Here is a 13,710-nt window from a genome sequence, read left to right on the forward strand (position 1 = left end):
TGGAGGCAGGTTTGTAATGAAGGAGGGAGCCTATGAATGCCCACTGTTGTTGAGAGATGACCCAGGAGTCCATCACTGAAAAATCTAACGTGGAACTGATGTTTGGGTTGGCCAGCTCTTAGGAACCATCCACCAGCTAGTTTTATTTATTTATTTATTACATTTTTATAACGCCCAATAGCCGAAGCTCTCTGGGCGGTTCACAAAAATTAAAACCATCATAAAACAACCAACAAGTTAAAAATACAAATACAAAATACAATATAAAAAGCACAACCAGGATAAAACCACGCAGCACAATTGATATAAGGTTAAAATACAGAGTTAAAACAGTATAATTTAAATTTGAGTTAAAATTAAGTGTTAAAATACTGAGTGAATAAAAAGGTCTTCAGCTAGCGACGAAAGGAGTACAGTGTAGGCGCCAGGCGGACCTCTCTGGGGAGCTCATTCCACAACCGGGGTGCCACAGCGGAGAAAGCCCTCCTTCTAGTAGCCACCTGCCTCACTTCCTTTGGCAGGGGCTCACGGAGAAGGGCTCCTGTAGATGATCTTAAGGTCCGGGCAGGTACATATGGGAGGAGGCGTTCCTTCAAATAACCTGTCCCCAAACCGTTTAGGGCTTTAAATGTCAATACCAGCACTTTGAATCGGGCCCGGACCTGGACTGGCAGCCAATGAAGTTGTAAAAGGACTGGCGTGATGTGATCTCGCCAGCCAGTCCCTGTTAGTAAACGGGCTGCCCTGTTTTGTACCAGCTGAAGCTTCCGGACTGTTTTCAAAGGCAGCCCCACGTATAACGCATTGCAGTAATCCAAACAAAAGGTTATCAGAGCATGGATCACTGTAGCTAGTTGAGTGGCACTACTGCCCTCCCACCCACAACAAGCCACAAAGCTAAGGGCTACCCCCTCAAAGTAAAGTACTGGATTCACCTGACCCAACCCAGCCTGTTTGATCTGCCAGCCACGCTCCAGGCCTGCCCTACAAAGGCATGTGGCTCGCACTTGTTTTCCAACCACCATGGAATCCTCTCCCACCTGGAGCCACCAGTGGGCACCTTAATGGAACTTCTCTGACATCAGAGGAAACCAGAACCAATCAGGAGGCCGTTTTCCATGAGCAGTCGCTCACGCTGCCATCTCATTGGCCGTGGCGTGCAAAGAGGGAGGAGGAAAAACACACATCTGAAGTTGTTATTGTGGGTCTTCCTGCCACATGGCCCTCAAGGGGGAAAGTGTCAGCGGTGCAATGACCCAGCCACAAAGTGTGTGTGCAGGAGCAAAGCGTCCCCCAGACCCTCTTGAAGCTGCCCACCCCGGCCCTAAAACAAGGGTGGGCCGAAGGTAGGTTAGGATCTACTGGTAGCTTTCTGGGTGACCGGCAATCAGTCAGCAAGAATTTCCGATCCGGACAGCTGCAACAAAACGACTCCTTTCCCTTGCCGAAAAGAAGAAAGCTTGGGATGAAAACCAGAAGTGGGCTTCTGTGTGGAAGGATTCGGATCTCTGTTCAGTTCTGGGAATCAAAACAAATTCCTAGGCTCACAACGGGCTCAGGGGCACCCTCTCTTTTCGTTCTAAGCATGGGCTTTTTGCCCCCTAAGCTCAGGTTGGTGGATCTTTGAATTCTAGTAAAAAATAACGTAGGACCAACAACCTTCAGGCCTGCCCTCACACACATGAATGGATAATGATCTGGAGTACATTGAAGCATGTGCAAAGTGCTTTATTTCCCCCACTGCCAAGTATAAACAGGCAACTCACTTCCAGTTTTGGGAAATGAAAGCCTGAGATACAGCCTTCCCCCAACTTGGGGCCCTCCAGATTGTTGGGAGATCCGGGTTCTAGTCCCCACTCGGCCATGGAAACCCAGTGGGTGACTTTGGGCCGGTCATAGACTCTCAGCCCAACCCACCTCACAGGGTTGTTGTTGTGAGGAAAACATGGAGAGGAGGAGGATTATGTATGCCGCCTTGGGTTCCTTGGAGGAAAAAAGGTGGGATATACATGTAATAAATAAATTAAAAATACACTCTCAGCTTGTAGGCCAACGCATCTGGAGGGCCCCAAGTTGGGAAAGGCTACTGCAGCAGCTCTGCCTTTAACACATGTTCTCGTATCTAAAGAGCAGAGTAGAATTATCCAGAGAAGAACATTTTCAGGGTATCCTAAAGACTCTTCTTTCCCGACCACATTTCCACCTCCAGACAATCCCCAGTCATAGACAAGGGTATTACAGTTGTCAACTTAAGGGGCTAAGAAAGCGGGGCGGGGACGCTGAGAAAGAGCTGAGCTGGCACCTTAGGAGGTAACATCTCCTAAGTCCCTCTCTGTGTTACAGACAGTAATTCTTTAATGATCTTGTAGGCGGCAGAAAGAGAGACAAAGGGCAATTTACAGAAGTCCCTTGTTAGCTTACGAGAAGAAGCCGGCGGGCTTTCCTGGCTCTATCTTTTAAGAAGAACCCACACTGTTGCAAATTAGAACTGATCTCCTTACTAGGCATGGCGGTTCCTATCCTATCAATGCTGTGTGGGCCACGATCCAGGCGTGGCACACGGCTCGACACGGCACGCACTACATCTCAATGCACACAGGCTTCTTGCATTTTCCCGTCGTCCCACACACAGTTGAAATTTAAGATTGTAGGCTCCTAGAGGACAGGGACCTTTCTTCTACCTCCTTCCAATAGAGGAGGCTCCCATCTGCTTTAGCATAGCACAGCCTGAGCCATATGCAGAAATCTAGGGGCTTTTGCTCAGTGATACAACCCCCTGCTTAGCACGCAGAGAGTTCAATCCCCAGTTTCTCCATGGAGACAAAGGCACCATCCAAAAGACACCTTAAACCACGGTTTTAACGATGGTGGTTAAGCCAGAAAGCCGGGCTGTGTTCAGAAGACACCTTAAACCATGGCTTTAACCATGGTGGTTAAGCCAAAAGCCTTATTAACCATGGTTAAAGCCGTGGTTTAAGGTGTCTTCTGAATGGGGCCAATACTAGGTTATACGAACCAAGCGTCTGACTCAATGGCCTGGTTCAGACAACACGCTAAACCATGCTGCTCAACCACAAAACAGTTAACGGAATGCATTGACCTTAATGCATTCCCTTAACCATTTTGTGGTTAAGCAGCATGGTTTAGCGTGTTGTCTGAACCAGGCCAATGTAAGGGAGCTTTCCGTGTTCACCCACAGAGCATACAGACGCTAGATGCATACAGTAGAATGGCGAGTCTTCTTGGCCCATTTTACTACTGATTTGAGTGGCGAATGTAATTTTAATATTTGGTAAGAAGTAGCAGCAGCAACAGACACATGGTGTTCAAAGAATGGAAATTTACTTCCTGGGTTGTTTGGAAGTTCAGACGCCTTTGGGGGAGGCTGATAAATACGGTCAGGCAGAAGTTTGCTTCCCCCTCAGATCAGTCATAAAACCAACTTGTCTCACTGGCTTGAGTCGTTTAAAAATCTCTTTTCCACAAACACCTCGATGAGGCGTTTTCCCACCACCTGCCTTTGGTCACCGGGGCCTGGATTAGTTAGGGGTGAGAGACGGGTACGCACAGTGTTTAATCTGGTCCTCCATCTGTGCTAACGGCTTTTAAAATGGTCACATATTGTAAATGTTTTAATATTGGAATATATTTTAAACTTTTGTCTGGGTTTTTAAATGTATATGTTTTAAATTTTGTAAGGCCCAGTTTTGGGCAAAAGGTGGGATGCAATAATAATAATAATAATAATAATAATAATTCTGTGCTTGTGGTGGCCTTGAGCCCTTTTTATTTGTCTAAACCTAGAAAGATTTCTGATAAACTTATAATGCTTGACCAGCCAAGATGCTCCAGTAGAAAAAAAAAGACATCTGCACACTCAAACACACATATACCACAAGGCAGTTTCGACATTCTGCCACACTTGAGTGTGACCCACAAAAATAGAACGAAACGGGAGGGCAATGCAGCTCAGCGCACATGTGATTCTCAACGGCTGGGGTCACCTTTTAATTTCCCCCTCTAAGGGAACAGCTGAAGCTCACTTTGATGGGGAAAAGCAGAAGTGCTGTGCTGGGGGATAAGGCGGCTGCAGTTGGTGCAGAAAAAGCCACACATCACCCCCAACGCTAGGCCTCAGGAACCACCAGTGGTGGTGCAACGTGTCCCTGCACTACAATCCTGGGGCCTTTGCAATATAGATTTTGCAATATGGAACACACGCTCAAGACGGTCACGATTCAAGCCTTTTGGATAGTTGATGAGGGAAGACTTAAACACCCAAAATTGCCCCCCACCAAAGAGAGAAGTGAAGAACACAAAAGAAAGCCCCAAGCCCTTGCCTCTTCGCTTTGCCTAACAGCAAATTATTCTTTTAAATATTAAGAATCCGTAAACCCCGCAAACCTAAACAGTGGGGCAGTAGAGTAGGAGGTGGGTGGGGAACGGACACGAACGAACACACACACAGCAATAGTTTCTACCAAAACTAAAAGGTGCCATTTGATGGGGGTGGACAGGTTCCTTTCTTTCAAGGCAGTGATTCCCACAAAAAAAACCACACCAGGTTAAATAATTACACTAGAATCCTGACACGCAAGCAGAGGGTATCCGCTGCACCCCTGCACGATTTACTGCTTCAAACTGTGCCACTGCACTGAGTGCAACCAAACCGCTCCTGCCGTGGAGACACTGCAAGACTGTGCCCTGATACATCTCGGCATGTCACCACTCTTGACTTTGCGTCCTTCCAATGAAGCATCATGGAATTTTAGAGATGCAAAAGAGGCCTTGGAGGACAACTAGTCCAATTCCCTAATTAATGACTGAGCGCACCCAAGAACAGAGACACACGGAGAAGCACGCCCTCTAAAAACTAAGCCAGGGTGGCCGTGGAAAAGTAAGGGCCCCCTCCAATTTAATACACCTCCAACCCTACGAAAGAAATACATTACCAGAAGTGTTGTTTTAGACTGCCAGTGGCCTGCCTTGCATTCCCTTAACCATTTTGGGGTTCAGCAGCATGGTTTCGCACGTTGTCTGAACCAGGCCATTGTAAAATACACTAACTAGGAAATAAAGCTAAGGGAACACCGTGAGCCGTCTGTGTACAATCTTGCAAAAGGAGATATTTCTGGTTAGGGTGGCCAGGGCTGGAATTTAAAGACGCTGGTCACTAGATAAATATTTCTCAAGAAACTGGAAAAGAATATTTAGTTATGTCTGTGTGCACTCCTTTGGAACAAGATGCATCAAAGCAAAATTGTAAATAAATAAATAAATAAATAAAGAGTGCTCTTTTGGGTGTGTGAATCAACAACTGCCTAGAACAATCCAGGGTGTGTGTCCCCCCCCCCCCGGAATTAAAATAGCTCTACTAACACAGAGAGGAAAAGGTAACCCATGCAAATTTTTTTGGGGGGGGAGGGGGAGATACAGAAGGTTTTGCAAACAATTTTTTTTTCAACCACTCAACTAGACACTTCTTTTAAAAATAAAACCTGCAATTAAGCCTACGCAGACATTGGCAAAGTTAATTGAGGGACTTCAGGGGGAAGGCGCTTCAAGCCAGGTTTTGCGGGGGGGGGGGGAGAGAGAGAGGTCTAAAATAATTACACCCAGAAGAAGAAAAATGAAGGCATGAAAGAAGCTTAGCAAAGAGTCTGCCCACCCCCCTACACACACACACACACACACACACACACACACACACACACACACACACACACACACACACACACCTCCATCTCCAGGCATTTTAAAACGTAAATGCAGAACTTTAAAAAAAAGTTCTGTACAAAGCCAGTCTAAGGAAAAGAAGGGGGTGGGGGGGCTGGAGCCAAGGGAGGACCCACAGTAATGTGCCTTGCAAGGTCTCCTCGGAAGTAGACGCACACCCAGCCACGATCGACTTCTCTTGGAACTCTATGCATGCTCCCCCCACCTCTAACCCCCCCCCAAAAAAGTCCCCCTCCTTGGGGTTGGGGAGAACGCCCCACTCTGAAAAGGCGACCCATTGCTGCGAGTTATTGATTATTTAAAAAAAAAAAAACCAGGAAAAAGAAAGGAAAAGCAAGTTAGGGAAACAGGGGTCGGGTTGCTTTGGGTTTTTACCTTGCAGCGAGGGCGGTGGGGTGGGGGGGCTGGCATTTTCGCTCTCCTGGCTGTCTCTCCCCCGCCCCCAGCAGCTGATCCAGCAGGCTACAAAAGTAGCTTTCCAAGAGCTCTGTTCTTTCCCCCCTGGATCTCCCAGATGGATTGATTTTCTTTTCCTTCCTTCCCTTCCTTTCCTTTCCTTCCTCTTTCTTCCTCTCTTCCTTTTTTTCTTCTCTCCTCTTCTTTTTTTTTAATTGCGTTGGCTTTAATGCAGCCTCCTTTATCCGGCTTGGATTGGTAAGTTTCCCTTTACAAGCAATTGCCTGGTCTGGTCTCCTCCTCCTCCTCCTCCTCCTCCCTCGGTGCCTAAGGCGTGCACAGAGCTGGAGAGACAAATCATAGGATGACAAAATAGCAATCAGATGCAAATTCCTATCCTCTGAATCAGGGCCCGGCCATAGGAGAGGGTTGGGTCCAGCCCAAGGGAGCGTCGCTCAATTCTGCCCCGCTGGAAAAAACGTGCAGGAAGTCAGCCAGAGACCCAGAGAGAGAGAGAGATGCCAATCATTATTTATTTATTTATTTATTTATTTAAGGATTTTTATGCCGCCATTCAGCCAAAAAAGGCTCTCACGGCGGCTTACAAAAGTATTTCTTGACAGTCCCTGCCCACAGGCTTACAATCTAAAAGACATGACACAAAAGGAAAGGGGATTGGGAGGGAGGAGGAGGAGGAGGAGGAGGGGGAAAAGGAAAGCAAATTCAGGCACTACAATCTTAGTTGCAAAGTTCAGCAGTTACAGTTGACAGCAGGAGGGAGGGGGCTCTCAGCTGGAGCTGGACCCAGGCCCGGTGGAGAGGTGCCTGGCTGCTGCTTCCTCTCTCACTGGTGGCCTCTCCAGAGATAATCATCATGATGGGAGTTGTAGTCCAACACATCTAGAGGGCAACTGTTAGAGAAGGCTCATACATCACATCCTTCACATCACATGCATGATCTGAAAAGGAGGGCAGGGCCCCTGTATCTTTAACAGCTGCATAGAAAAGGGAATTTCAGCAGGTGTCATTTGTATATATGGAGAACCTGGTGAAATTCCATCTTCGTCAGGACAGTTAAAGCTGTAGGAGCTATACTAGAGTGACCAGAGGGCAGGGCTCCTGTATCTTTAACAATTGTATGGAAAGGGGAATTTCAGGTGTCTTTTGCATGCACACAGCACCTGGTGAAATTCCTTCTTCATCACAACAGTTAAAGTTGCAGGAGCTATACTGAAGTGACCAGATTTAAAAGAGGGCAGCTTTAACTGTTGTGATGAAGAGGGAATTTCACCAGGTTCTCCATATATACAAATGACCCCTGCTGAAATTCCCTTTTCAGTACAACTGTTAAAGATACAGGAGCCCGGTCCTCCTTTTCATATGGTCACTCTAGGAATGATGGGAGTTGTAGTCCAACACATCTAGAGGGCACCTGGTTAGAGAAGGCTCATACAGTGCTTTACATATCACATCCATCACATGCATTATCTCTTCTAGCGGTGACCCTATGAAAAGAAGGGCAGGGCTCCTGTATCTTTAACAGTTGTATGGAAAGGGGAATTTCAGAAGGTGTCTTTTGCATGCACGCAGCACCTGGTGAAATTCCTTCTTCATCACAACAGTTAAAGCTGCAGGAGCTATACTAGAGTGACCAGATACAAAAGTGGACAAGGCTCCTGCAGTTTTGATTGTTGTGATGAAGAGGGAATTTCACCAGGAGCTGCTTGGCACCTGCTAAAATTCCCCTTTCAATACAACTGCTAAAGATACAGGAGCCCTGTCCTCCTTTTCCTATGGTCACCCTATTCCAAGCCAGCAATATCCCTTTTCCCCCCATTCAGAGATTTTAATAATCATAGTTGTATCTAAATTACCTGGATATATTTGTAATGGGGTGAGGGGAGGCCACACTGGAGACAGCTTGGATTGCCACTTCTTCCAAATTGTAAAAATAGCCTTCGTGTATGGATTTTGGATATTGTTTGGCTCCTTTGTTTTTAGAGGCTGAAAAGGGCCCGTGTCCAACATTTCTTCTTCTGAACGTATCCAGTTTTTATTTTCATAATGATAAAATGGTGCTGCCATTACTGAAAAGTTTCATAATATGCAAGGTGTGGGAGTTTGGTTTTTTGTAGTATAGTTTTAGTGCCAGGCGAGGTGTTTTGGCTTGGAAGACAAATGTATGGATTTGACTTTGCCAGGACTTCTATATTTTTGGCTGGAGGAGGATAGGAAGGACTTGAAATAAGAACAAAAACCTGGGAATCAAGGACATTTGTATTGCTGCAATTTGCCCTCAAATTGACAAATTCAATTTACTCCATTTCTTCAAATTTGTAGTCATAGTTTTAATAAAGGGGGCTTTATTTATTTTAAATAATTTGTTAATTTTCATATCTAAAAGAAGTTCTACAAATCGGTGTTCCCAAAGTATGGCTCATATAGTGTTGATGGTTGGGATGCACATTGTATGACATAACGGTCGATTTTTCCTAATTTTTTATGACAGAAGCCGTGATGGATCTGCAGGGGCCGACTAACTGTGACGTTCTTGGCTCTTTGGAGACACTCCCTAGCTGAAGTCTTGCTAAAGTCAGTTCCGCTTGCCTTCTCTGCTCTTTGGGTGTACTTTGCTTTCTCTTTATTTAAAGGAGCTGCGTCCTTCTTTCCCACTTTCCTCACCCTGGTGCGCTCCAGATTTATTTATTTATTTATTACATTTTTATACCGCCCAATAGCCGAAGCTCTCTGGCCGGTCCACAAAAATTTAAACCTTGCATAATAAAACAGATGGGTTGGACTACAATTCCCATCACTCTCAACCAGCAGGATTGGGGTTGTGGGAGTCGTAGTCCAAAATTTCTGGAGATAGATGAAAAGGAAAACAACCCCCAAGCAAATTGCAACAAGGGTCCTTTCTACACCTAAAGATTATCCCAGGAAAATGGGATTTAATTCTGTATTTTAATTCTATATCAATTTCTGCTGTGTGGTTTTATCCTGGTTGTGCTTTTTATATTGTATTTGGGTTTTTAGATTGTTGGATGTTTTATTATGTTCTTAATGGTTTTAATTTTTGTGAACCGCCCAGAGAGCTTCGGCTATTGGGCGGTATAAAAACGTAATAAATAAATAAATAAATAAATAAAGGGATCGTCCCTGCCTACTCCCGGGATCCCCTGGGTGTCATTTGGATGCACAGGGATGATCCTGGGATGATGGGGGGGGGCGGAGAAAGGTGTAGAAACGGCCAAGAAGCATTTTAACAGTCTATAAATAAATTTTAATTTGGTGTTTTAAATTTGTAATTTTGCATTGCTGCTGTTTTTATCTGGTTGAGCTTTTATATTGTGGTTTTATACTTTGAATGGTTTTAATTTTTGTGAACCGCCCAGAGAGCTCCGGCTATTGGGCGGTATAGAAATGTAATAAATAAATAAATAGAAGTGAAAATGGAAACATAGCAGCTGATTTTATCTTATCCATCTATCTAGGGATTTTAGCTGCCCTGTACTTTATCCCTGTTTTTCGTTTTCCTTGTAATAGTAATGTGATTGATAGATTGCACCAAAATAGAAATGTGCACCGGAGAAAAACAAGTAGTAACTCCAAAGGAGTCCCTTGGTTACAGCCTGTCCCAAACTGTGGGCCATGAGAGACCTGGCAGTAGCAATCATTTAATGAAATCATGGAAAACTCCTGGAAACTGTAGGTAAACATCCATAGAATCACAGAGTTGTGGAGTTGGAAGGGGCCACATGGAACATCTAGTCCAACCCTTCTGCAGTGTGCAGGAACTGTTGTCGACCGAAGCAGCTCCCTGTGAGTAGCCACGCGTACAGACAATAGAAACACTCCAGGTGGTTTGAAAGAAAACTTTACTTAGCAATATTTGACATATTCTACGATGGGATGGCTTGGTTCCCCCATCGTGGTCAGCACACCATGCAGGTGGGTAAAACAGCAAGAATGAAGAAGGAAGAAGGAGGGAGGAGACAGGAAGTAGCAAGACAAGCATTGTAGCAATCCCCTCCCACCCTGTAGGAGGGTCTCAACGCAAAATCAATAGATTGGACCCAGATCGAAACTGGATCAACTGCGCTGGCAGAAGTGGCATTTCCCCATGCCCTTCTTCCCATAGCAGACCCTGAAACTGCTACACAGAGTCAAGTGACCCTGGCCCCACCTTGACGGCAGTGCAGTGGCGCCACGCGACCTCGGGCTCCTACATTTGCACTCCTTCCTGGCATCTGCACGGGAAGGAGCCTGAGTGCGGAGTTGCCTCCATGCCAAGCACCGGGGTGGGTGGGGGGAGAAACGAGGCAGCCAGAGAGGGATGTGCGGTGCCTGAACCCAACTCTCCTACCTCTGACCTCCCTTCCCTCCTCCAAGTCCTAACACACTCACAGTGAGGGAGGAGGCAAGGTGAGGAAGCCGTACACTATATATCAGCTCTCCATGTGCCAGGATCCGGGGCAGGGAGACACACAGAGTTGCCACCACCACATGGGCACCCGAGTACCGGCACCCCGCATGGCGCAGGTGCCGTTTATCTGTAAATGCCAAGCTTTGGATTTACAGATTAAAAACAAAACAAAAATGGGGGGAGGTGGTCTGCCCTCTTCCCTGTCCAGCTGATGGCGACCAATCAGGGGTCGCCATTGGCTGTGGCATGCCTCCGCAGCAAAAAAAGTCCGGGTAAGTGCCCGACTTCTTGAAAGCAGAGTTTGGGGGGAGTGCCCCGGTGTCAAATCGATGACCTGCCGCCACTCTGGATCTACCCCAGGGCAAACCCCTCATCAAGTCAAGCCCCCTGCTGAACCAGGGTAAGTGAGGAAAGCAGCGACAGGCGAGAGGCAAAGTTTAAAGACAGTCTGGGAGACTGACCTGCAGTGCCAAAAAGACAACAGCAGCTGGACCAAAGGACCTTTTAAGGCCATCTCCGCTAATTTGAAAGAGTCGACGACTAAGACAACTTACAGGCGGCACGTGGCTCCGGCCAGACCTCATCCGATGACCCCTTCCCTGCTGTCACTCTGCTGGAGGGGATGTGGGAACGTTGGGACGCTGATCCATAGGTGGTGGGACTGTCCCCAGATCCAACACTCCTGGTCTGGAGTATTTGGGGTGATTTCAGAGATTCTTAGTTGCATCACTGTGCCGGAACCGCTCTTAGCACTGTGGTCTTTAATGGATAAGGTAAGAGGCAATCTGTCACACTGGAAGGTAATCCTGTTTTTGTTGCTAGCAGAGCGCCTAGAAATAGTACAACCTTGGAAAACAGGTGCCGGTTGCACAATACAGGGGTGGTTCACCAATATGTGGAAAACTGAGCTTTCCGAGAGACTAACCCACCCTAGCAGAGTTCTGAGAGGGGCGGCCAAACCCAGCCCCTTCATGGAAATCTGGTTTCCCTTCCTTGCATTCGTAGCTTGGGGGTTCTTTTAGATCCATCATTGTCACTTGAGGCTCAGGTGGCCTCGGTGGCAGAGAGTGCCTTCTACAAACTCCAGTTGGTGGCCCAGCTACGCCCCTATCTGGAGAGGGATAACCTGGCTTCAGTTGTCCAGGCTCTGGTAACCTTCAAGTTAGATTACTGCAATGCACTCTACGTAGGGCTGCCTTTGAAGACAGTTCGGAAGCTGCAGCTCATGCAAAATGCAGCAGCCAGATTGATTTCGGGAACCAGAAGGTTTGACCATATAACACCTGCTCTAGTCCGCTTGCACTGGCTGCCTGTATGTTTCCGAGCCCAATTCAAGGTGCTGGTTTTGACCTATAAAGCCTTACACGGCTTGGGACCACCATACCTGATGGAACGCCTCTCCCGACGTGAATATACCCAGTCACTACATTCAACATCTAAGGTCCTCCTCCAGGTGTCTACTCTGAGAGAGGCTCGGAGTGTGGCAACGAGGGACAGGGCCTTTTCGGTGGTGGCCCCAGACTATGGAATGATCTCCCTGACGAGGCTCGCCTGGCACCAACGCTGCTATCTTTCCGGCGCCAGGTTAAGACTTTCCTCTTTGCCCAGGCATATGGCAGCACATCTTAATCACCCACATGTTTATTTATTTTTAATGGTTTTTAATGCTTTACATGTGTATGTTCTGTGTTTCAAAATTTTAAATTTTGTATACTTGTTTTTATCTCAATTTTAGAATTTCTGTAAACCGCCCAGAGAGCTCTGGCTATGGGGGCAGGATATAAGTGTAATAAATAAATAAAATAAGCCTCCGACCTCCCAAATATCATTGTGGAAGGATCTAACTGAATGAGCAGTGCTGTAAGGACATTCTACTGTTTATGAAATTAAAATAAGAATGGGAACAGTTTCTTTTTATAATTTTTGTTTGGATAGTTGACTGTTATTGTCTTTGTTGACTATAAGCTCATTATACAATGCAAAATAATTAAAATAACGTTATCAACACAAGGAAGGTATGCGCTGTTCTTCAAAACCATCATTTCAGGCAGAGGCATAAGATCAATTGATTAACCAATCAACTTATCTTTGATCAGATGAAAGTTCTAATTCTTATCATAAAAAAAACATTGGGTGGACCCCCGGCTATTCTCCTCCCCTTTACTTTCTGTACACTTGCTGGAGGGGTTGCCCCAGTCACCTGATATCAGGTGAAAACACAAAACTTTTCCAGCTGATGTAGTATTATTTCCTTTAAGAGGAGCAGTGGATGGTTTTATTTAAAAAAAAAATTGATTTGGAAATACTGACATCTAGTGGAGTAGGCTGATATGATCTAGAACTGATGGGTGAACTGCTTAAAGCAGCCTTTCTGAACCTGGCACCCTCCAGATGTGTTGGACTACAACTCCCATCATCCCGGACAGTGCTGGCTTGGGGTGATGGGAGGTGTAGTCCACCACACCCAGAGGGCGCCAGGATGGGAAGACTAGCCTAAAGCTCCCTGTCTGTGTCTTTCAGCAGCTCCGTCAGCGAGGACAAGCAGGAATTGCACACAGGACACAGCTGGACATTTAAAACATGACTGTAGAAAAAAGTTGGCACATCGACGTGTTCACACCACATCTTTGTCCCTCAAAGGCAGTGTGTCGAACATCTTTCAGACAAACATGGTTGGAGGAGGGAAGGGGCCTGGCATTTTGGGGAACCCCAGAGGTCTGGATTAGGCCTGAGGTTCAACAACTCTCTCCCATGGGGTTCAGGCTGGCCATCCCATTTTATCCGAGAGAGAGAGAGAGAGAGAGAGAGAGAGAGAGAGAGAGAGAGAGATCACCCAGTGAGCCTCATACAGAGTAGGGATTTGAACCCAGGTCTCTCCCATTGTAATTTATCCATTATGCCACACTGCCTCTGAGTCCCATTAATAAGTTTTCAGCGCTCTGTCACAATGAACCCCATCATACTTCGTGGAACCACCTGTGCCAGCGTGGAGCCAGCTGCCTCCCTGGTTTGGTTCAGCTGGTCTTGAGTTCAAGTCTTACAAGGCACCGTAAAAGTCTGCTTTGAAGCTTGTTTCAATAGTACTGAATGGCCTTCTTGGCTTCTGGCCTTTGACGTATTTGCTTCTGTTTGTTAACATGTTGCTGGCTTCC

The sequence above is a fragment of the Elgaria multicarinata genome, chromosome 23 (assembly GCF_023053635.1).
Source record: "Elgaria multicarinata webbii isolate HBS135686 ecotype San Diego chromosome 23, rElgMul1.1.pri, whole genome shotgun sequence".
NCBI classification, from domain to species: Eukaryota; Metazoa; Chordata; class Lepidosauria; order Squamata; family Anguidae; genus Elgaria; species Elgaria multicarinata.